At 39.6% G+C, this 22,830-nt stretch overlaps 1 protein-coding gene across 4 annotated transcripts in view; it reads left to right on the top strand.

The window, feature by feature from the left end:
- The window catches only part of LOC137255964 (uncharacterized), a 107,559-nt gene that overhangs the window by 46,038 nt on the left and 38,691 nt on the right, over positions 1 to 22,830 (top strand). The window contains exon 1 of one of the 4 annotated variants that reach the window (XM_067793580.1): positions 8,739 to 8,968. The exons of 2 other annotated variants lie outside the window; for them this stretch is intronic. The gene's annotated coding sequence lies outside the window, so the exon portion shown is untranslated. Of the gene's footprint in view, positions 1 to 8,738; positions 8,969 to 11,631; positions 11,684 to 22,830 lie in introns of those variants that run through there. One more of the 4 variants, XM_067793582.1, reaches the window with a different exon arrangement.

The following is a 22,830-nucleotide window of genomic DNA, read 5'->3' as shown; positions in this document are numbered from 1 at the left end:
CTCTTTTTCAGAGCATAACTTTCAAACCATTCAATATTTCTTTGCGAAACTTAGCACATAGATAGATATGGTGGTGTACTGGTGCCTTTTAATTGTTTTGGACATGTGAATAAGATAGTTTTGGCATTTCCCATGGCAACAAGTTTGGCTTCAACTGTATTTGATGGTAATGCTCCTTTATGGAGCAGAACTTTGAAACCTATCTGTACTCGCCTTCCACTTTGCTATCTATACACACCAAAGCATTTGACATAACTCATGGACATATTCATGAATAATATTTTGCCATTGATGGGGCTATTAATGACTTTGTCTTCTTGTTTATCTGGTTTTTTGTCTTTCATTGTGTGCCCATGTACATGATGAAGGTTGTTTATCTGGCTGAATGTCTCAGTGTGTGCCCATTTCTCTATTTCTCATCCCTTTGATACAAACTTTAAGCTGAAAGTTTGATGTATAATATTTTCAAAGAATAGTGTTTAGTTTTATCTGATTTTGCAACTCTGTCATTTGCATTTTCTAAAAGAATGGGACTGAAAGCATTTTGAAGGCTGGCAACAAATGAAGTGTTCTATGGGAGATGTGGCAGACGGTATGTGTGTGTGCCTCCTGGTTCCAGGACCGTTCGGCCAATAAAGTCTTGTCTGCTCATTGGGGGAGACGGTCAATAAATTGTGACATCTGGCAATGATTTGAGGTCTGATTATACTGAAGTGGGCAATCAGAGACATTTCATTGATGAGCTTCAAGTGACACTTTTTATGGAGACTTCTTTGTGGCAATGTAGGTTCTTAAACTTAGAGAAATGGGGGTTTCAGTTGTTCCTGCTACCAATGAGGCTATTGACTGTTTACTTCTCGCAAGTCAGGCCAACTGTAACAGTGAATTACATTTCAAGCGAAAAAATAAACCTTTCTGTCTTCAAGATTTTCTAAATAAATGCTTGCCTCCCTTGATATTGGGATCAGTAATCATCAGACTTGCTTGAAATATGTTTGTGTTTTAAGTTTTGGTATTGATCTTAAAGTTCATTAGACAAAATCTCTAATCATAGGCAATTACACACCACAGAAAGCCATGATAAATGGCCTTGTTGAAGGTTGTAGGAATGTCATTGTCAGTGAAGTGTGAAAGCAGGTATCTGAGTACAGTGAGGGGGTGACTGTTAGTCTGTTGCATTGCAACAACATCCCACACTCTATCAATATTGTGATAGTTGTCATGACTGTACATTGATGAAGGCAGGAATGTGACTGTACGGAGATGTGAAGGCAGGAATGTGTACAGAGATATGAAGGCAGGAATGGGTACAGAGCGCAGATATGTGAAGACAGGAATGTGACTGTACAGATATATGAAGGCAGGAATGTGTACAGAGATGTGATGGCAGGAGTGTGACTGTGCAGATATATGAAGGCAGGAGTATGTACAGAGATGTGAAGGCAGGAATGTGTACAGATATATGAAGGCTAGTCTGTCGTACAGTCCCTGAAGTCTAGAAAATGTGGCAAGTATAGATTTCCATAGCTTGAGGAATGAAGAAAGTCTCAGAGCTCCATTTCATTATATTATTATCCCCATTCCCATTACATGCCGGGGGATATGGTCGAAGCCTCATCTGTCCGTCTGTCCGCCCGTCCATAATCATTTTGTTTCTGAAGCATAACTCAGAAACCGTTCAATATTTTTAGACCAAACTTGATAGATATAGTAATCTCAGCCTATGGTTGTGCCTTTTGCTATTTACAGATTTTTGGCATTTATATTTTTTTTGTTTTTCCATGGAACATTTTGGTGTTAGTCTTATGGTGGGGTGGGCTTCATTTCCAGAGCAGAACGCAAAAACTGTTCAATATTTTTCTTCAAAACTTGGTAGATATATCAAACAGAACCTAAAGTGGTGCCTTTTGCTATTTACAGGTTTTTGTGATTTATTATTTTCTCAGTTTCCATGGAAACGTTTTGCACTTACTCTCAAAAGTGAGAGGTGGGTTCCATTTCCGGAGCAGAACTCAAAAACTTTGTAGTATCTGTCAGTAAAACTTGGTATATATGTGTGGCTGACCCCAAAGTGGTGACTTTTGCTAGTTACAGGTTTTTATGATGTATTATTTTCTCGGTTCCATGAACACAGTGCTGACTTCGTTTCCGGAGCACAACTCAAAAACCATTTCATGTCTTTCAAAAGATCTTGGCAGATATACGAGACAGATCTTGAAATGGTGTCTTTTTCTGATTACAGATATATGGCATTTATATTTTTCATGAATTCCATGGAAACAATTCAGACTTGGTCTAAAAACACAATAAGTAACTGTCAGATGATTTGTCCTTTCAAATATGTGGGGGCTAGGGGGATATGTCATCTTCTGATGACTCTTGTTTTGTTTTTCCCATGGAACATTTTGGTGTTAGTTAGTCTTATGGTGGGGTGGGCTTCCTTTCCGGAGCATAACCCAAAAACCAATCAATATTTTTCTGCTAAAAACTGGTAGATATATCAATCAGGACCTAAAGTGGTGCCTTTTGCTATGTACAGGTTTTTGTAAGTTATTATTTTCTCGGTTTCCATGGAAACGTTTCGGACATAGTCTCAAAATGGAGGGATGGGCTTCGGTTCCAGAGCAGAACTCAAAAACTTGGAAGACATATCACTCTGAACCTATAGTGGTATTTACAGGTTTTTGTGATTTACTATTTTCTTGGTTTCTATGGAAATGTTTCAGACATAGTCTCAAAAGTGAGAGGTGTGTTTCGTTTCCGGAGCAGACCTCAAAAGCTGTTTAGTATTTTTCTGTCAGAACATGAAGTGGTGCCTTTTGCTATGTACAGGATCTTGTGATTTATTATTTTCTCAGTTTCCATGGAAACGTTTCGGACCTCACTCTAAAGTGAGAGGTGTGTTTTTTTTCTGGAGCAGAACTCAAAAACGTCGTAATATCTGGTAGTAAAACTTTCTACATATGTGGCAGACCCCAAAATGGTGCATTTTGGGTTTTTTTAAGGTTCTTGTGATGTATTATTTTCTTGGTTTCCATGGAAACATTTCCGACTTTGTCTCAAAAGTGAGAGGTGTGTTTCGTTTCCGGAGCATAACCTCTTAATATCTGTCATTAAAACCTGGTAGATATGTGTGGCAGACCCCAGAGTGCTGCCTTTTGCTATTTACAGGTTTTTGTGATTTATCATTTTCTTGGTTTCCATGGAAATGTTTCGGACTTACTCTTAAATTGGAGAGATGGGCTTTGGTTCCGGAGCAGAACTCAAAAAACGTTCTATATTTTTCTGCAAAACTTGGTAGGTACAGTGGAAGCTGTCTAATTCGGACTCAACTGGGACCGACTTTTGTGTCAGAATTATGAAGAGTCGGAATTGGACTGGTGAGAGTCAAGTGTTTGCTCCCTTGACCAGGAGATACGCATGCACGGTAATTTTACCATGGTGTAACGTGTTTTCGGGGGTAATAGCGCAAAAGATGATCACGGACATTATTGCATATCAGTAGATTGTATCTCTGTCAATAAATATCACCTCATCTTTTACGAATAATTTATTGTTAGAATGTTCTGTCGTCCGGTGGTTTCCAATGCAACACAAATTTCATGTCTTGTCTGTAAGCATGAGCGCTAGAAGTGACGTACCATGTTTTCATGTTACTGGCTATTGCATGGGGTATGTATGGACGCGCATGTGATTTAATCTTCTCTGAGTGAGTCGTGTCAGCTTGCTGAACTTCTCTGTTAATTCCATTGGTTGTCATCACACCTGATAATCCAGTTGAAGTCGGTAATCGGCTAACTACAAGGCACTTCCGCCTCAGGCAGTCCCACTAGTCCGAGTTAATTAATGATGTTTTCATAGTAAATTACCTTGAAGGGCGGAGATTTTAGTCCGAAACTCGAGTTACATGAAGTCCGGATTAGTTACCCTGTATGTAATGATAACTTAGTTAACTTAGTTAAGACCCACAATTCGGTCCAAATAATATGGAAAACCGAGTTACTTAGTGTCCGAGTAAGACAGCTTCCAATGTATATTAATCGGAACCTAAAGTGGTGCCGTTTGCTACTTATTTGTGATTTATTATTTTCTCGGTTTCCATGGAAACGATTCAGACTTCGTCTCAAAAGTGAGAGGTGTGTTTCATTTCCAGAGCAGAACTCAAGAACTTAATATCTGTCAGTGTAACTTTGTAGATATTTGTGGCAGACCCCAAAGTGGTGTACATTGATGAAGGCAGGAATGTGACTGTACGGAGATGTGAAGGCAGGAATGTGTACAGAGATATGAAGGCAGGAATGAGTGCAGATATGTGAAGGCCAGAATGTGACTGTACAGAGATTTGAAGGCAGGAATGTAACTGAACAGATTTGAAGGCAGGAATGTATACAGACATATGAAGGCAGGAATGTTACTTTAGAGAGGTTTGAAGGCAGGAATGTGACTGAACAGATTTGAAGGCAGGAATGTATACAGACATATGAAGGCAGGAATGTTACTTTAGAGAGATTTGAAGCCAGGAATGTGTACTGAGATTTGAAGCCAGGAATGTGTACTGAGATCTGAAGCCAGGAATGTGTACATAGTTTTGAAGGCAGGAATGTGCCTGTACAGAGATTTGAAGTCAGGACATTGTTTGTGCTAGAGCAGCTCGAGGAGATGGTTGCCTGCTGTTAGTCACCTCTGGAGGGTGGTGCTTTCTTCTCTTTGTGATTCACAGTCAAGGGCGTTTGTGCTCAATTTGTTGGTGAATTGTTTAATATGTCATGTGTTGCTGATCAAGCATCTCGTGCCCGAATTGTTGAGTGCAGTTATATGTCACAGGTAAAGTGGAAGTGCACATTGTAATTAGTGGAGCAACATGTATGTACAGTGGAAGAGAGAGACAGACCTGTCAAACAGTTTTGTACACCAGGCTGTGTGAACATCATGTATGATTTCATTTGATATAAACAAAAGGCTCCTGTGTGTTGTAAGTTTGAAAAATGTGTTTCTGTAATTCATGCATGTAGTCATTATGATAATCTACAGACCTCTTAGCATAGTTTCAGCAGAAAGTCAAAAAATGAACTATCATGTTGAACTGATTGCCTTCAGAACATTGTATTCTCTTCTGGTGTCTTGTGATGAGAAGCCCCAGAGGAATTGTTTAAAAGCGATAGTATAAGTGGTTCTATAAACTTGGATGAACTTGCTGAAGGCAAGGATTCTAATCTAGACAGGAGTTGAGATATAAGGGATACGATAAGCCATGTGCCCCCAGATAAGTCATGTGGCCCCTGACGGGAAGTCAAAACTGAGTGCACTAACTCCCCACTGATTTGTAGAAGAATCTAAGAGATAGTGTGTGATATTTTTAGAATGAAAATTTTGGCAAATCGCAGCTAGGTTGGTTTGTGTTGTGAAGTGATTCCATATAGTAGTAAAGGATTTCTTTGTGGCTAAGAACATTTCAACATTTATTAGTTTGGGTCATCCCAAATGCCAGGTTTTGGCAAGTGGGCAGTTTGTCATTATTGTTCTAGTCCCTTCAGTCTATGAATACTTGTGTTTTCACCTTAGATTACTGTTTCTATAACAGAGTGGACAAATGAAACAGTTTTGTATATTATTGTATTGCTTAAGCATGTCGTCATGGCTCTGATTGTAATATCAATAAACAAGGCCAGGACTAAGTCTAACCATAATTAGTCCTTTTTTGGCTAAAAAGCATGATGACATGGAAGTCAGTACAGATAATTAAATTAATGAGTGCAAATAGGTAGGTGTGGTCCTGGTTGATTGCTGGTTGGGATCTCCTGTGTCTGTGACCTTTGGCAGTTTCTTAAGTTGCCAGTTGGTGGCCGTCCTAGCGCAATATGGATACCAGGATTTCAGCGTCTTACAAATTATTTGCCAATAACAAGCCCTAGTAAACATACAGGATCCCAATCAAGATTTTGTCACCATCATCGCATAACTCACAAACTAGTTGAGTATATCGGATATCGTCTAGGTATCCATGGAAAATACAAATAATAACAGCAACATGTTTTCAAAGAGAATACTTATGGGTCCGAACTTTAAAACATAACAAGTTAAATATGCAATATTACTCATTGATGAAATTATTGCTGTTTGTCTACATTTGTTTTATATGGAAAAGAATTATGGCAGCAGGAGCCCAAATCTGGAAAAAACAGAATTATTGGTTCCTGTACTTGTGATATAAATATAGCCCAGTAAAAATGGGATGAAGTTTGTTGTGCGGATTCTCCCATGGTTCCTTTTCCTCCAGGATTTGAAGTTGCACAAATGGTCTCCATTTAGTTTCAGGGGCATTGGCAATAAACCTGCCACTTTCAGTTCAATTTACTCCAGGGTAGCATGTGGTAAGTGGACTGATCAATGTATCAGTGCGTTTGGCCCATAGTCCATGCCCCTTGCAATGATGATGACAGTTAACATCAGTACTGTGATACAGTCTCAAGGTTATACCACACCAGATGTTTTCCCATAGACTTCTATATTGTTTGTAAAAATTATCCAGGCTGTCAACAGCCATATTTACTGCCTATTCTTTTCACAGTTATCTGTGAAAATAATTTCTGGGTTACTGGGTGACAGAAAGACATACAATATTTGGGTAAACAGGGGAGATTTTTAATTTAGAGATATCAAACACTGTCATGTCGATAAAATATGAACTCAGACCCATAACATTACATTCCACAGTTGTTGTTTACATCTGATCAGCTTCTTGGGTTGATGTACAGCCCTTAATTCATGTCTTGCATACTGCAATATTGCACAGTGAGGCAGAAATTTCTGATGGATGATGATTACCGAGTGGTGGAAGTTAACAGTCAGACAGACAACTGACACAAAGTGGTGCTTTAACTGGACTGGGGCACTTAAAGCTACTACATGTACCTACATGTCCAAGTACTGCAACCTCTAAATGTTGGTAAAGCATATCAATGAAAAGGGTGTGTGCTTGATTAGACACAGCCAACAACAGCCTTAAGAACGGTTTGTCTAAATACCACATTGGATTTGGAGGTCTCTGTTTCTGCTGTATGTGTACATATACACCTCCCCATTTACCAACAGGCATACTGCAAACTGAAAATAGTGTTTCCATGGTGAAATAAACACAGGAAAGCATGTGAAGTATGAATAACTGAAATGTATAACCTGAAGGGTTTGAGCACAACACCAAATGCTTTCCCATAGACTTCTTTAGTAACCCTATATTACCACCCTGGCATGTAATGCGGGGAGGATATACTCGACGCCTCATCTGTCCGTCCTTCCGTCCGTCCGTCAGTAATCATTTTATTTCCGGAGCATACCTCAGAAACCGTTCAATATTTTTAGACCCAACTTGATAGATATAATAATCTCAACCTGTGCCTTTTGCCATTTACAGAATTTGGGCATTTTTATTTTTTTTGTTTTTCCATGGAACATGTTGGTGTTAGTCTAATGGTGGGGCAGGCTTTGTTTCCAGAGCATAACTCAAAAACCGTTCAATATTTTTCTGCAAAACTTGCTAGATATAGTAATCTCAGCCTATGGTTGTGCCTGTTGCTATTTATAGATTTTTGGCATTTATATTTTTTTTGTTTTTCCATGGAACATTTTGGTGTTAGTCTTATGGTGGGGTGGGCTTCGTTTCCGGCTTTGTTTCCAGAGCATAACTCAAAAACCGTTCAATATTTTTCTTCAAAACTTGATAGATATATCAAACAGAACCTAAAGTGGTGCCTTTTGCTATTAACAGGTTTTTATGATATATTATTTTATCGGTTTTCATGGAAACGTTTTGGACTTGGTCTCAAAATGGAACAAATGACTATTGTTTGACAAACACATGCATGATGACTGTTGGTGACTGTTGTTTGACGAAGTACCTGTGTGGTCGCTGTTAGTGACTATTGTTTGACAAGTAGTAGACGCACCCTAAGTAGTAAATGAAATAACAACTCTGATGTGAAGGCATGGCATCAGATTCTAGCAAGAGGGTAAGGTCTGTGAACATTATCAAACTAGTTCCCTTTTTGTACACAAAGCAGTGAAGTTTCTGTATCTAAATAAAAGCAGGTTTAGATGCCTTTTTACTGCAAATAACTAATCACTTAAATGAACAAAGGGGGAAAATGCTCTTTCATCTCTGATTATGGTATTAAGGCACAAATACATCCATCTCTGGTGATAATTTCAGCATTTTTATTAATATTTGTGCTTGAGAATTTAATGTGTTTTTCTTTCCAGTGTAACAGTTATATAATGCAGTTTGTACCTGTAACTGACCGGCAAGTCAGGCATGGTATACTGGCACTTTTAAATTGCCAGTTAAGTTGTAGATTCTTTAGTGTTAATATCTTAATTATGACCAGCATGGATAATAAGGAAGGAAGAGGCTTACTGTATGAGTGGGCAGGCATGTGTGTGTTGGGGGAAGGGTGGGTGGAGGGGTGATCATGTTACGCACAAAGCAAGGATGACCTGACTGCCTACAAAAACTTGCAGCAGAGATTGTATAGGAAGAACATCTGGATGGTATGAGGCTCTGCAGGGGGATGTAAAGTGCTGCGCCACCTTGTAATTTGGGAAACAATTGAGATGAAATCTATACAGAACACTGCAAGACTTTTATGGGGACATTGGTTATTTGAAAAAGGGTTGAATTAGCATTTAGCGTTGAGCATGTTGACTGATATAAGAATTAGCCTGAGTGCCTCCCTGCCCCTCATGGGGAGCCTTGCAAGTCTGGAACCAGGCCATTTGGCTTCCATTTTGAGAAGGATGGTGCAGGATACAGAGGAGTACTGCAAAACTTGGATACACTCAACAAACCAGGATACAACTTTATAATTTGCAACTTTAAGAGTGGCATGGACTGGAATTCTGTCAAACATCTGGAGTATTTCTGGTATTGTGTCAATACAAATTCCTGGAGTATTTAACAGTCTGGGTAAAACAGGTATGAATGTTGGCTCATTCTGTTGCAGAGGGAGCTAATGTTTCCAGTGCATGATATGAGGTTGGCCGCCATATACAGCTAGCCATACAGGCCACTGCTGTATTTCCAAAAAGAAGCACACATTTACTTTAGTACAGCAGCTTATGTTGATGGTGAGCAGTTGATAATTGTTATGCATCTGCATACAAGGAGATATTATCGTGAAAGGCCATGTATACAGGCCTACCTGTCTTCTCAGGCCAAGAAGTGAGAGTATGTTTTGACCAAGTGTAAAGTAAAAAAAAAAAAAGAAAGATGAAGTATTGTTGATTTTCTGTACTCACTCTAAACCGAGATAAATGCAACATCATTATTCCCTTCTGTGATGCTCATTTGGCACTATCCAAACTTTATTATGAATGTTCCTCTTAACTATTGACAGAACAATATGATCAGTAAAATGAGAAAGAAGTATGTATGTCTACTTTAGTTAAGAATAAGAGGTTGAAATATTTTTCAACTCATTCCACAGTCCACTGTGAAGATAGTGGGTCAGATATTGGGTCTACAGCAGGGGTTAAAAAATACTGGGGACAAGTCAGTTTTCTTTTGGGGCAATCAGATAATGGTATCTTACTTGCCTGTGGACTGCCAAATAATTTCCACTTATGGTTTCAAACTGCAAATTAACTTGGATATCGTTTCATATGTGCTCAAAATGTAGACATTAAATTTCGCAATGATAATAAAGTAGAGTTATCTTTGTTTGCTATTTATCACTTTTCGATAAATAGTCAAGTAAACATTAACATAAAATACCATGTTGATTTATTCTTTCATAATTACACCATCATGATAATGTAATAAAGTCAGGGAATGTGGAAAATTAGTTAGGACAAGTAACTTTCTTTAATTAAAGTCTCATGCATTGTGGTAAGTGGCTGTTAAGAAAAGAAAAATTGAACCCTTGTCGACAGTGTTATTAGGTATGCAAATTACTTGCAGTTTCACAAGTAGTCTTATCCCTGGCAACGCATTATGTAGACAATACTAAAATGGACAATGATCATGATGTTTCATGAACAGACCTTGAAACCTTAAAATATTTCTTCACCAACGTTGGCACTTAGATTGGCCAAGTGGTGAACTAGTTGCCTTTTGATATCCCAAAAGCGAGCTGAATTTGACGTTCTGGTGATTTCGACGATTGCTTTGCTAGTGCTATATCGAGAAAAGATGTGCGCGATCAGAGTGCACAAACAGTTTCATCGGTAGGGCGTATGCCCAGTTCCTGTTGTGAGACGTTATTGAAATCAAGAAATTAAGTTATGTAAAGAGCAAATAAACATCAATATTATTTACCCTCAATCGTTAATACCACTCCAGATGCAAAATCAATTCCCTGTATAGCAAAAAATAGCAAGCAAAATTCAGCAAGATCAGTCGTCTGTTAGTGACAAGTTATGCATGAAACAGGAAGCCATGTGATCAAGACTCTCTCGCAGTGTGGAGGGAAAAGTGTGGCTCATCGTTGAAAACATATACAAAATACCCGGATGTGGCAAGCAGCTACAGTTTTGCTGATACGATGTCATCAATGCTATTTTTGTTGGAAACACATGATACTTTTGTGTGAAATAGATGAATGTACCTTTGTTACTCAAGGTCAACAAAATCAAAACTTAACATGATATTAAAGATAAAATTTATGTTTTTGTCTTATATTGTCAAAAAACCCTAACACTGGGATAGTATTTATTTTTCAGAATATATATTTTTCGAGTTTCTATGGCAACAACTTTGACTAAGAACAGAGAATGTGGTTGTACTCATTCCAGAGTATATATTGTTTGTTTTGTAGTTTAGGATTTATTGAACATTTTTGTTATCCCCCCAGCATGCAATGTGGGGGGATATAGTCGACGCCTCGTCTGTTCGTCCGTCCGTCCGTCCATGATCATTTTGTTTCCAGAGCATAACTCAGAAACCGTTCAATATTTTTAGACCAAACATGATAGATATAATAGTCTCAAGCTATAGTTGTGCCTTTTGCTATTTACAGATTTTTGGCATTTTTATTTTTTTTTGTTTTTCCATGGAACATTTTGGTGTTAGTCTAATGGGTGGCCTTCCGGAGCAGAACTAAAAGATCATTCAATATTTTTCTGCAAAACTTGGTAAATATATCAATCAGAACCTAAAGTGGTGCCTTTTGCTATTTACAGGTTTTTGTGATTTATTATTTTTTCGGTTTCCATGAAAATGTTTGGGACATGGTCTCAAACTAGAGGGATGGGCTTCGTTTCCGGAGCAGAACTCAAAAACCGTTTAACATTTTTCTGCAAAATTGGTAGATAAGTGTGGCAGGCCCGAAAGTGGTGCCTTTTCCAGGTTTTTGTGATATATTATTTTCTTGGTTTCCACGGAAATGATTCGCACTGTGTCTCAAAAGTGAGAGGTATGTTTTGTTTCCAGAGCACATCTAAAAAAAGTTCCTTAGATCTGTCAGCAACACTTGGTAGATATATGTAGCAGACCCCAGAGTAGTGGATTTTGCTATTTACAGGTTTTTGCTGTTTAGAGATATATGGCATTTATATTTTTCACGAAATTCCGTGGAAATGATTCAAACTTAGGTCTAAGAAAACATCAAGTAACCTTCAGATGATTTGTCCTTTCAGATATGTGGGGGCCAGGGGGATATGTCATCTTCTGATGACTGTTGCTACTTTCATGGTAGGTAATGATGTTTACACATACCTAGTGTAAAGTGAGCAAGTGTCATCAAGCCTTACCACCCGATCCCGTTAGTTGCCTCTTATGACAAGCTTAGTCGCCTTTTATGGCAAGCATGGGTTGCTGAAGGCCTATTCTACCCCGCACCTTCACGGGGCTGAAAGTGATGAGGGTTTTAAATGATGACACCTAGTACAGAAGTGATAGGGTATATGGACAAGGTATTTCAAGTTGGATATAAAATTATGAGATTTGGGATTATTGTGTTGTCATGTGATTTTTTTTTTTTGTTGCGGAAGAAAATTTTTACACAGATACCATGTAACTAGTTCATGTTTTCAAGATGAGTATTTACCATTTCGTAGGATAACTTTGTCCTCTTGTTGTAACATTGCTTGTGACACTTTCCATGCACCTGAAGAAAGACCTTAGGATAGGCAGTGAAACATCATTACAACAGTTAAATGCTTCTGAAAAGCTTCATGACTGAGAAGGGGAAATGTAATGGTAATGTTTCATTGATATCAGTAACATTCATACAGTGTAGAAAGACAAGTTAGTAGTAGACAAAACGGCAGCATATGTACACAGATAAGCTCCTTGTAGAAGTCACCAAGTACATCAGAAATGTCAACACAATGAAGTCTCATGAAAAATTCCATGTGCAAAATTCATCAGTACACATTATCACAGAATATACTGCTGGGAGTGTTGTGCATTCATCAGATGTTCCGATGGTACCTAAATGCCTCGTTTATTTGTCCTATTTAGCCTGGTCGAAATTACTCCCAAATGCCTGATGTTGCCAACTTCTTCTTCTTTCCTGAAGATGCTAGCTGTATATATCTTTTTATGTTTATTGACAGGAAGATCAAACAGATTGTGGAGATAACAGCAAAACGTTTGGTTCACTTCAAACTCATCACTAGCAGACATAACAGTGGCAGTGCCAGCATAGCAGTTTAAAAAAAATGTGAAAATTCAGGTGTCGCTCTTTGCTTGTAATTATCGAAGCTGTATTGAGTATTTGTGTTGTCCTGTTAGTTGTACTTACAGCATTAGCAAGCAAAGGTAGTGTGGTGATGGAAATGTGATCGAGTATGTCATATGCATGTGATATGTGCATTGATAACTTTTTCCATGAGGGTATTAATCTTGAATTTCATATACATGTTATATTTTAGTTCTCTGCTGTAAAGAAATGGAGACATGGGAATGTCTGGGATATTTTTATAGGGATGGAAAACATAATCCTCAATATAAAGTCATCAGCAGCTTAATATGCTTAATTATTTTCACTAACACCTAATACGATCATACCATATGATTGGTTGGACTTCATATGTAAAACAATTTGTTAATTATAGATGGCAATACATCAGTGACAACAAACTATATTATTTTATTTTATCCAGACTTGTTAAATAATCATCAGAAAGGATGCTTGTTATAAACAATCACTACCTATTAGATAACTGCTGGAAGAGATCACACACAGTCAGTGACTATTGATATGAATACACAATGCATGTTATTGAGTAAGTCTTTTCACAAAATCTATGTAATGCATGTTTGACAGTTGATTGTTATTGTTCTTCTGTCTACTTGTTGAGGAGCCATTCTCACAACTGTTCTCAGCACCATGTCCTTTTGTATGTGGGGAGCTATTCTCACCAACTCATCACATAGTCGCATCATGTTGTAGATGGGGTGCTATTCTCACCAACAGTACTCAGCACCATGTCCTGTTGTAGGGGGGTGCTATTCTCACCAACTGTACTCAGCACCTTGTCCTGTTGTAGGTGGGGAGCTAATATCACCAACTGATCTCAGCACCATGTCCTATTGTAGGTGGGGGAGCTATTCTCACCAACTGTTCTCAACACCATGTCCTGTTGAAGGTGGGGAACTAATCTCACCAACTGTACTCAGCACCATGTCCTGTTGTAGGTGGGGAGGTATTCTCACCAACTGTTCTCAACACCATGTCCTGTTGAAGGTGGGGAACTAATCTCACCAACTGTACTCAGCACCATGTCCTTTTGTATGTGGGGAGCTATTCTCACCAATTCATCACAGGGTCACATGTTGTAGATAGGGAGGTATTCTCACCAACTGTACTCAGCACCATGTCCTGTTGTAGGGTGGAGCTATTCTCACCAACTGTACTCAGTACCATGTCCTGTTGTAGGTGGGGAACTAATCTCACCAACTGTACTCAGCACCATGTCCTGTTGTAGGTGGGGAGCTAATCTCACCAACTGTACTCAGTACCATGTCCTGTTGTAGGTGGGGAGCTAATCTCACCAACTGTACTCAGCACCATGTCCTGTTGTAGGTGGGGAGCTAATCTCACCAACTGTACTCAGTACCATGTCCTGTTGTATGTGGGGAACTAATCTCACCAATTCATCACAGGGTCACATGTTGTAGATGGGGAGGTATTCTCACCAACTGTACTCAGCACCATGTCCTGTTGTAGGTGGGGAACTAATCTCACCAACTGTACTCAGCACCATGTCCTGTTGTATGTGGGGAGCTATTCTCACCAATTCATCACAGGGTCACATGTTGTAGATGGGTAGGTATTCTCACCAACTGTACTCAGCACCATGTCCTGTTGTAGGGTGGAGCTATTCTCACCAACTGTACTCAGCACCATGTCCTGTTGTAGGTAGGGAACTAATCTCACCAACTGTACTCAGCACCATGTCCTGTTGTAGGTGGGGAACTAATCTCACCAACTGTAATCAGCACCATGTCCTGTTGTAGGTGGGGAACTAATCTCACCAACTGTAATCAGCACCATGTCCTGTTGTAGGTGGGGAGCTAATCTCACCAACTGTAATCAGCACCATGTCCTGTTGTAGGTGGGGAACTAATCTCACCAACTGTAATCAGCACCATGTCCTGTTGTAGGTGGGGAGCTAATATCACCAACTGTTCTCAGCACCATGTCCTGTTGTAGGTGGGGAACTAATCTCACCAACTGTAATCAGCACCATGTCCTGTTGTAGGTGGGGGAGCTAATCTCACCAACTGTTCTCAGCACCATGTCCTTTTGTATGTGGGGAGCTATTCTCACCAACTCATCACATAGTCGCATCATGTTGTAGATGGGGTGCTATTCTCACCAACTGTACTCAGCACCATGTCCTGTTGTAGGTGGGGAACTAATCTCACCAACTGTACTCAGCACCATGTCCTGTTGTAGGTGGGGAACTAATCTCACCAACTGTAATCAGCACCATGTCCTGTTGTAGGTGGGGAGCTAATCTCACCAACTGTAATCAGCACCATGTCCTGTTGTAGGTGGGGAACTAATCTCACCAACTGTAATCAGCACCATGTCCTGTTGTAGGTGGGGAGCTAATATCACCAACTGTTCTCAGCACCATGTCCTGTTGTAGGTGGGGAACTAATCTCACCAACTGTAATCAGCACCATGTCCTGTTGTAGGTTGGGGAGCTAATCTCACCAACTGTTCTCAGCACCATGTCCTTTTGTATGTGGGGAGCTATTCTCACCAACTCATCACATAGTCGCATCATGTTGTAGATGGGGTGCTATTCTCACCAACTGTACTCAGCACCATGTCCTGTTGTAGGTGGGGAACTAATCTCACCAACTGTACTCAGCACCATGTCCTGTTGTAGGTGGGGAACTATTCTCACCAACTGTACTCTGCACCATGTCCTGTTGTAGGTGGGGAGCTAATATCACCAACTGTTCTCAGCACCATGTCCTGTTGTAGGTGGGGAGCTATTCTCACCAACTCATCACATAGTCGCATCATGTTGTAGATGGGGTGCTATTCTCACCAACTGTATTCAGCACCATGTCCTGTTGTAGGGGGGAGCTATTGTCACCAACTGTTCTCAGCACCATGTCCTGTTGTGGGTAGGGAACTAATCTCACCAACTCATCACAGGGTCACATCATGTTGTAGATGGGGAGGTATTCTCACCAACTGTACTCAGCACCATGTCCTGTTGTAGGGTGGAGCTATTGTCACCAACTGTTCTCAGCACCATGTCCTGTTGTAGGTAGGGAACTAATCTCACCAACTGTACTCAGCACCATGTCCTGTTGTAGGTGGGGAGCTAATCTCACCAACTGTACTCAGCACCATGTCCTGTTGAAGGTGGGGAACTAATCTCACCAACTGTACTCAGCACCATGTCCTGTTGTAGGTGGGGAGGTATTCTCACCAACTGTTCTCAGCACCATGTCCTGTTGTATGTGGGGAGCTATTCTCACCAACTCATCACAGGGTCACATGTTGTAGATGGGTAGGTATTCTCACCAACTGTACTCAGCACCATGTCCTGTTGTAGGGTGGAGCTATTCTCACCAACTGTACTCAGCACCATGTCCTGTTGTAGGGTGGAGCTATTCTCACCAACTGTTCTCAGCACTATGTCCTGTTGTATGTGGGGAGCTATTCTCACCAACTCATCACAGGGTCACATGTTGTAGGGTGGAGCTATTCTCACCAACTGTAATCAGCACCATGTCCTGTTGTAGGTGGGGGAGCTAATCTCACCAACTGTTCTCAGCACCATGTCCTTTTGTATGTGGGGAGCTATTCTCACCAACTCATCACATAGTCGCATCATGTTGTAGACCGGGTGCTATTCTCACCAACTGTACTCTGCACCATGTCCTGTTGTAGGGGGGAGCTATTGTCACCAACTGTTCTCAGCACCATGTCCTGTTGTAGGTAGGGAACTAATCTCACCAACTGTACTCAGCACCATGTCCTGTTGTAGGTGGGGAGCTAATCTCACCAACTGTACTCAGCACCATGTCCTGTTGTACATGGGGAGCTATTCTCACCAACTCATCACAAGGTCACATCCTGTGTAAGTGGGAAGCTAGTCTCACCAACTGTACTTAACATCATGACCGGTTGTAGTTTGGGAACCTAGACTAATGTTTTGTCTCAGAATATATACAGTTTTTGTAGCAACAAGCAAACCCATGTGAATTTAAAGGGAGCCTCAGAGAGATGGTAGATTTAGAACAGGAGAAAATCCAGACTCACTTCATTTAGGGCCTGAGCATGGCAGAGAGGGCTTGGCAGTAAGGTAATATGTGGTTCAGGGACTGTGAGACAGACTAGTTGGTAGCCATCTCAGTAATTACTCTCAGCACCACATCTTCTAGTAGGTCGGGAACCTGTCTCATCAGGTAGCCTCACAGTCATGTCTTGTTGTAGAGGGAGAGCAATTGTCGTTAACCATACCAGATGTCTATGAATCAATGCGACCTGTGCAGCACTTCGGGATGTTCATGTGTACAGAATACCACTGACTGAAGGCAAAGTTTGTTCACATTTTCACATGGACAAATGGCTTTTCATAATGTTGCAAGTTTGATGTTAGCCAATTTAAGTTCAGAGGGCAATAAACATGCCTTTAAGCTTAAATCCATCCGTCACTTGCACATGATGTGTAAATGATCCTTTCTCCAGCTGTTCTATCAAAACTGCAGACATGGCCCCTTTAGATTGTTTTTATTCCATCAAGTGCCCAAGTTACCATGGCAACACAGCCTTTAGAAGAGTGTTGTGCTGAAGAGGACCTTTTTCTGCTTTTCTGTAATCTACACACTACTACTATGATCATTTTGGAAAAATGAAGAAACTAAACATATCCTATTGCTTTATTAAGTTGAGGACGTTGCTTGTTGCAGATAGACCTGCAATAAACTGACAGATTATGCAGGTGATCTTAGCTGTTGACGAGAGTAGTCATAAGGACACCTTTTTGTCTGTGTTGAACCCATTTGGTCTTCATTAGCTCTCCCAAGCCATATTGTCAAAGAGATGACACACTTGCAGGCACTTAGCCAAAAAAATTCAGAGTGTAAGCAAAGTCGATGAAACATTTGGAAAACATAATAACATAGCAAAAGAATGATTCTTATGGATATCAACTTCTTTATTATGAGAACACAACGTTTCGGAGTTAATGCTTACTCCTTCACCTGATGAAGCAGTAAGCATTAACTCTGAAACGTTGTGTTCTCATAATAAAGAAGTTGATAACTCTGAAACGTTGTGTTCTCATAATAAAGAAGTTGATAACTCCGAAACGTTGTGTTCTCATAATAAAGAAGTTGATATCCATAAAAATCATTCTTATGTATTTCACTTCTAGATGCCCTTCAAAAACTTAACATAGCAAAACATGCAAACCATGAAAATATACTCCAAAGTTTAGTACTGCTGGAAATAGAAAAAAAAAGTTTTTAGGCTGTTATTGTTTGTTATCCCTCAAATTTACACAACTGCAAACTGACTATGTTAAAATAACTCACTTCGGCCTCGCTGAGCATTGAGTGGCATGTTTATCAGGATATCCAGAAAAGCACGTTTAATTGTAAAATCCAGCAAAAGTTTTAAAAAATATGCATAGCTGCTGAAAACAAAAGATCAGGCTATAGATCATCCTCGATATCTCTAGGGTATAAGTTCCGACAAGTCTCTACTATACCCTGGACGCATCTACCGGTCGGACCGATAATTTTATTACCTCCCTTTGCTGGCTCCGCATTCTCACAATAGCTAATCAGCCAGGCCGTCGTCGTATAACCAGTGTCAAGAAAGGTAGTGGTCGCGAAAGTTTGCTCGCAGTGCGACTCAGATTTTGTGGAATTCATACAGACATATTTTAAGGTCTTAAACTTTAAATAAAAATACATGTATGTGCAAAAACTCCTTCTACCTCTTTCAGAGAACCTCTGCATGGTTTGCTTTGCCAACTTTAATCGGTTAGATAATTTGTAAAGCGAAAGCGAGTTGTGATTGGTTTGCTCAACTTCGAAGCATAGACACCTGATTGAATAAAGAGCCAGCCAAGAGACGTAATAAATTTATCGGGCTGAGCCGTGGATGCATCCAGGGTATAGTGGAGACTTGTCAGAATGTATACCCTAGAGATATCGAGGATGGCTACAGATGGCAATTAGGTTGTTCTGCCAGGTATGACGAACAGAAAGTGGACTCACCTGGCATAAAGTACATGCGCTGCCTGTAGGACCAAGGGGTCATCTCAAATATATTTTGTGCTTTTTCATGTGTGTAAAATGTGTCTTATCAACTGATTAAAATCCTACGTGTCTTTCTTTCATCAAGTTTGTGTTAAGATGTGTATCATACCTAATACCTATAGAAAAGCATCTTCTTAAATATCTCAAAATATAATTTTGGCATGACCACCCAATGATCAACAGGTCTGGATATTGTTCTGGACATGGTGTGTAATTAACTACTGTAATTCCTCCATGGGGCAATCATATCTGAGTTGATATCTCCATCCATCTCCCTGACACCAACCATCATCTGCGTCACCTGTCCTGGTTTTGCTTTTGAGACGACCTGTCTCAACCTGACGACCTTCCTAACTGTTTCTTTTTATAGTGATAGTGACATGGTAGCTACATCCCTAATAGTTCCAGCATGAAAGTTTATAATGAATCTAAGTCTAAATTCCAAATGGGCATTTAAAAGGTGCCCTTTGTAATGCAATATCATCGCACACTAATTCCATAAAGCCGTGGTCTTTTCCAAATAAGTCACTTTAGACTTTGAAAAGTCTGCATTGCTCACTTCTGCACCATTCTTTCCTCAGTAGAGTCCATTTTCCATGTTTCCTATCTCCATACCACTGGAACTGTGGTCAGGGTGAATTTATTTTAACAGATATTTCACATGTTCCCATATCCACTAATAAATTGTAGAGATAAACATGAAAAAACCCAGGTTTTTCTCTATCTTCGACAGTACTATAGTGGATTAAAGTCAAACAGACCAAGTAAATATTGCAATTACAGTTACTGTAAATGACTCAATATCAAGACCAGTGGAGCCAGTTTTAACATTTGTCAATTGTACCAGCTCAGCAGAGACAGTAGATCATTTCTGAGTGTCTAATTTAACAATTGGCAAGGAATCAGTACATGCTTCAGGTTGTTCTATTTTATCATGTGTTTGGGAACACTTGGTACTGTTGTCAGGTAAAATGAGTGTTTCAGTCAATCTGGATTGTTGAAGAAAGTAGGTGAACGTTTTGCAGATTTCTGACTCGTTTATGCTCATAATAAAATATACAATTTCAAAGACTAGATAATTGATGTTGCCTATAAACTATGTGAATTGGGACTGAAGTGTCAGCCTGTTTTGAGGTATAATTTATTGCATAATGTAGACAAAGACATGTTTTATTGTTATAACATCATGTTATAACATTGTGAAAGCCACAGTACTATGCCTGAAACCAACCTAGAAACGTGACAACAAACTGAATGTAATTTTTTTCACATCATCAATCCTAAAGTTTTTGTTTCAATTCTCAAATGTAAACACATGCTTTTTGTGCTTCATTGGAGCTATGCCACTCACTTGGATTGGTAATTGCAGTGAGTAAAGTTTTCATTCAGTGCTTGCAGAAATGGTGCAGTTACAGAAACTCAGGTTCTTGTGGGAAATCACTGGTTAGTGAACTGAACAACAATATTGTGGGGGAAGCATCATTTGATGCAGGAAGTCCACAGTTTTAATTGTTGATAGAATAAATTACATAAATAACCTGCACTTTGTATATGACACTCAAGTAGGCCATGACACTTTGAGAATCATGCTTCCTAATTATTCCCCTAAACTGTATAGTATTTCAGGGTTTGGGAAAGAGAACTTTGACAATGGGACATTTTCAGGATCATTAGCCATTTTCTGAATTAAGAATGGGACACTGCCTTTGTATGAATAGTAAATTTTAAAATTTTAAAGGGGCCATTTCTTACAGCCCATGGCCCCTGCTTTCCCAAATCCCTGTTATTTACATTTGGTCAAAATGCTGGTTAATGTCTCAGCAGTAGAGCTTCACATGAGTTCTGCCTTGCTTTAGATCCAGTCTGTTGAACATCATCCTGACGGTATTGAGGGGTTGAAAGTCAAGGCTTCAGCTTTGGGCACAAAGGAAGACATTTGGAATGTGCCTTTATTAAATCATTTGGTTGTCTTATGTAGGTATTTTTTGTTCTTGGAAAGCAAGCGTGTACAAAGATTTATGGATTAGTAATTACATCACTAGCCAATGTAGAATTTAACAAATTGCAATTGTTTTGTTCTAAAATGCAGTTGTTATCCTTAACCTCTAACTCTAATCAATGGACTTTTGAACTTGGAGAGTATCCATTAGTGGATTGTAACCAATACTCTGATGACCAGTCACAGTTTCTTGAGAAATTCCTAAACCAGTGAAAAAATTTGCAAATAAATATTCGCTGTTTTTGATATTTGCTATGCAAGAATAGTAATACCAATGATCATTTACAGTTGTCCTTTTAAAACTCGAGAAATAATATTGTTGCCTTGACACTACTGTTTCAAACAGTCTGTTGTAGACTGTCCAATGCTTAGTCTCCGGTTATATATCCTTTTGATAGAAACAAATAATACACTTTAAACTGAAGAGCACCATTCAGATGGAAGCTTCAAGGCCTAATGTATTCATTCTGTCACTACCATAAGAAACATCCATGCGAAACAGAAAATAGTGCATATAGACAGTATTAACCTGCACTGGGTATTTATTGATCATTGTACATGGCACTTAAGATTTTTTGGAACTTTTGATGTCATCAAATCAGGCTGATTGTAAAGCAGGCATGATATGTTTTCATTGACACATGGCACTGATTCAACTGTGACACCCTCAATACATTGACAGATTAGTAGTACTTGGGGGGAAAAGGTGAGGTTTTCTTCACTGTTGGAATCTTGGATGAGTTACAAGATTCAATGTTCTGTTCGAGCCTTTGTGATTGCCCCAGGTGACAGGATGATAAAGGTAACATTACGCAATTCTGCCCACACATTGGAGACACCACTGACCCACATATTGGAGAGACCACTGACCCACATAACTGCGAGGAAAGCTAGCCATTTCTTCAGGGTGTTCAAGCACAAACCTACCAGCAACTTTATCACACATGGCATCTCCAAAACATCCAGCTTTGCAGCTCTACATAATGGTAAGGCAAGGCTAGGGACCAGCAGGGTGCCCAACTGATATGTCTTTTTGTTACTAGAGAGAAAATTGCTCATTAGTGCTGATGGTAATTATGGCTAATTGCCTTGACCACTATGGTTTGATTACAACATGACATCCCTTCTTGTCACATGAGATTCTGGATACAGTATCTGAACCAACAGTATTTTTAATTCTACCTACTAAATTTTGGATCAGGTTAGGGAAATAGCACCATGAATAATTCTGTCATACAATTAAAATTTTTGGTATCTGCTGTTCTTGTCATATTGTTTGATGAACCATGGAAGTAAGTGACAGATTTTAGGTCCCAAGATGCCTCATAGGGTTGTGATTGAATGCATGTACCCTGGCTGCAGCTGGGGCTTGTGTCTGTAGCTTGCACCACTGCTCATTTCATGCTCTACTCACAACAAGTATTGCAGAAGGAATGTCCAATTTGTGTGAAATATGTGGGTGTGACTGCTGTTTCAAGTTCTTATAATATCCCGAATTGTCTCAAGGAACAACAATATGTGCTGAAAATTAGCATAGTCACACGAAAACATGCCCATTTAATTTGTGGATGTAAAGAAAGGAAAAAAAGTTTTTTAGGTCTTTTTTGTTTTTGAAGTTGTTGGTTTATTGCATGAAGGTTCGTTGTTTTTTGCCTGATATAGGCAGTCTAGCTCCCATCTCAGTTTCTGTGTTCTGTTGCTTCAAGTTGCACCAACTATATCTGATGGGATCATGGCAAGTGGGCTGTGACTCAGGTTACATTTGTGTTAAAGTATTTTCTGAACTAGAAATACTGCGTGAAGTTTTAAATTGGCCCCAACCCTTGTTTCATTAATGGACAGGCCCTTATTCAAAGAATTCTTTGTGGACTGATCCAAGTAAGATTGTAAGGCAGTGGATGCAGCCAGCAGGGTTAATGGCCAGAAATGGCAGAGACCAGCTCTTTGTAATTGTTCTGACAGCAGGGTAAGGTTGGTATTACACATTATATAGTAGGCCAGTTCAACTGGGGGCCATCTTCATCAGCAGCACACCACTTAAAGATATGCTTCAAAATAATTACCAAGTTGTTTACTACATCTCAACAAGGCC

The sequence above is a fragment of the Haliotis asinina genome, chromosome 11 (assembly GCF_037392515.1).
Source record: "Haliotis asinina isolate JCU_RB_2024 chromosome 11, JCU_Hal_asi_v2, whole genome shotgun sequence".
NCBI lineage: Eukaryota > Metazoa > Mollusca > Gastropoda > Lepetellida > Haliotidae > Haliotis > Haliotis asinina.
Note: the sequence above shows the minus strand (reverse complement) of the source record. Positions and strands in the feature narration are given on the sequence as shown.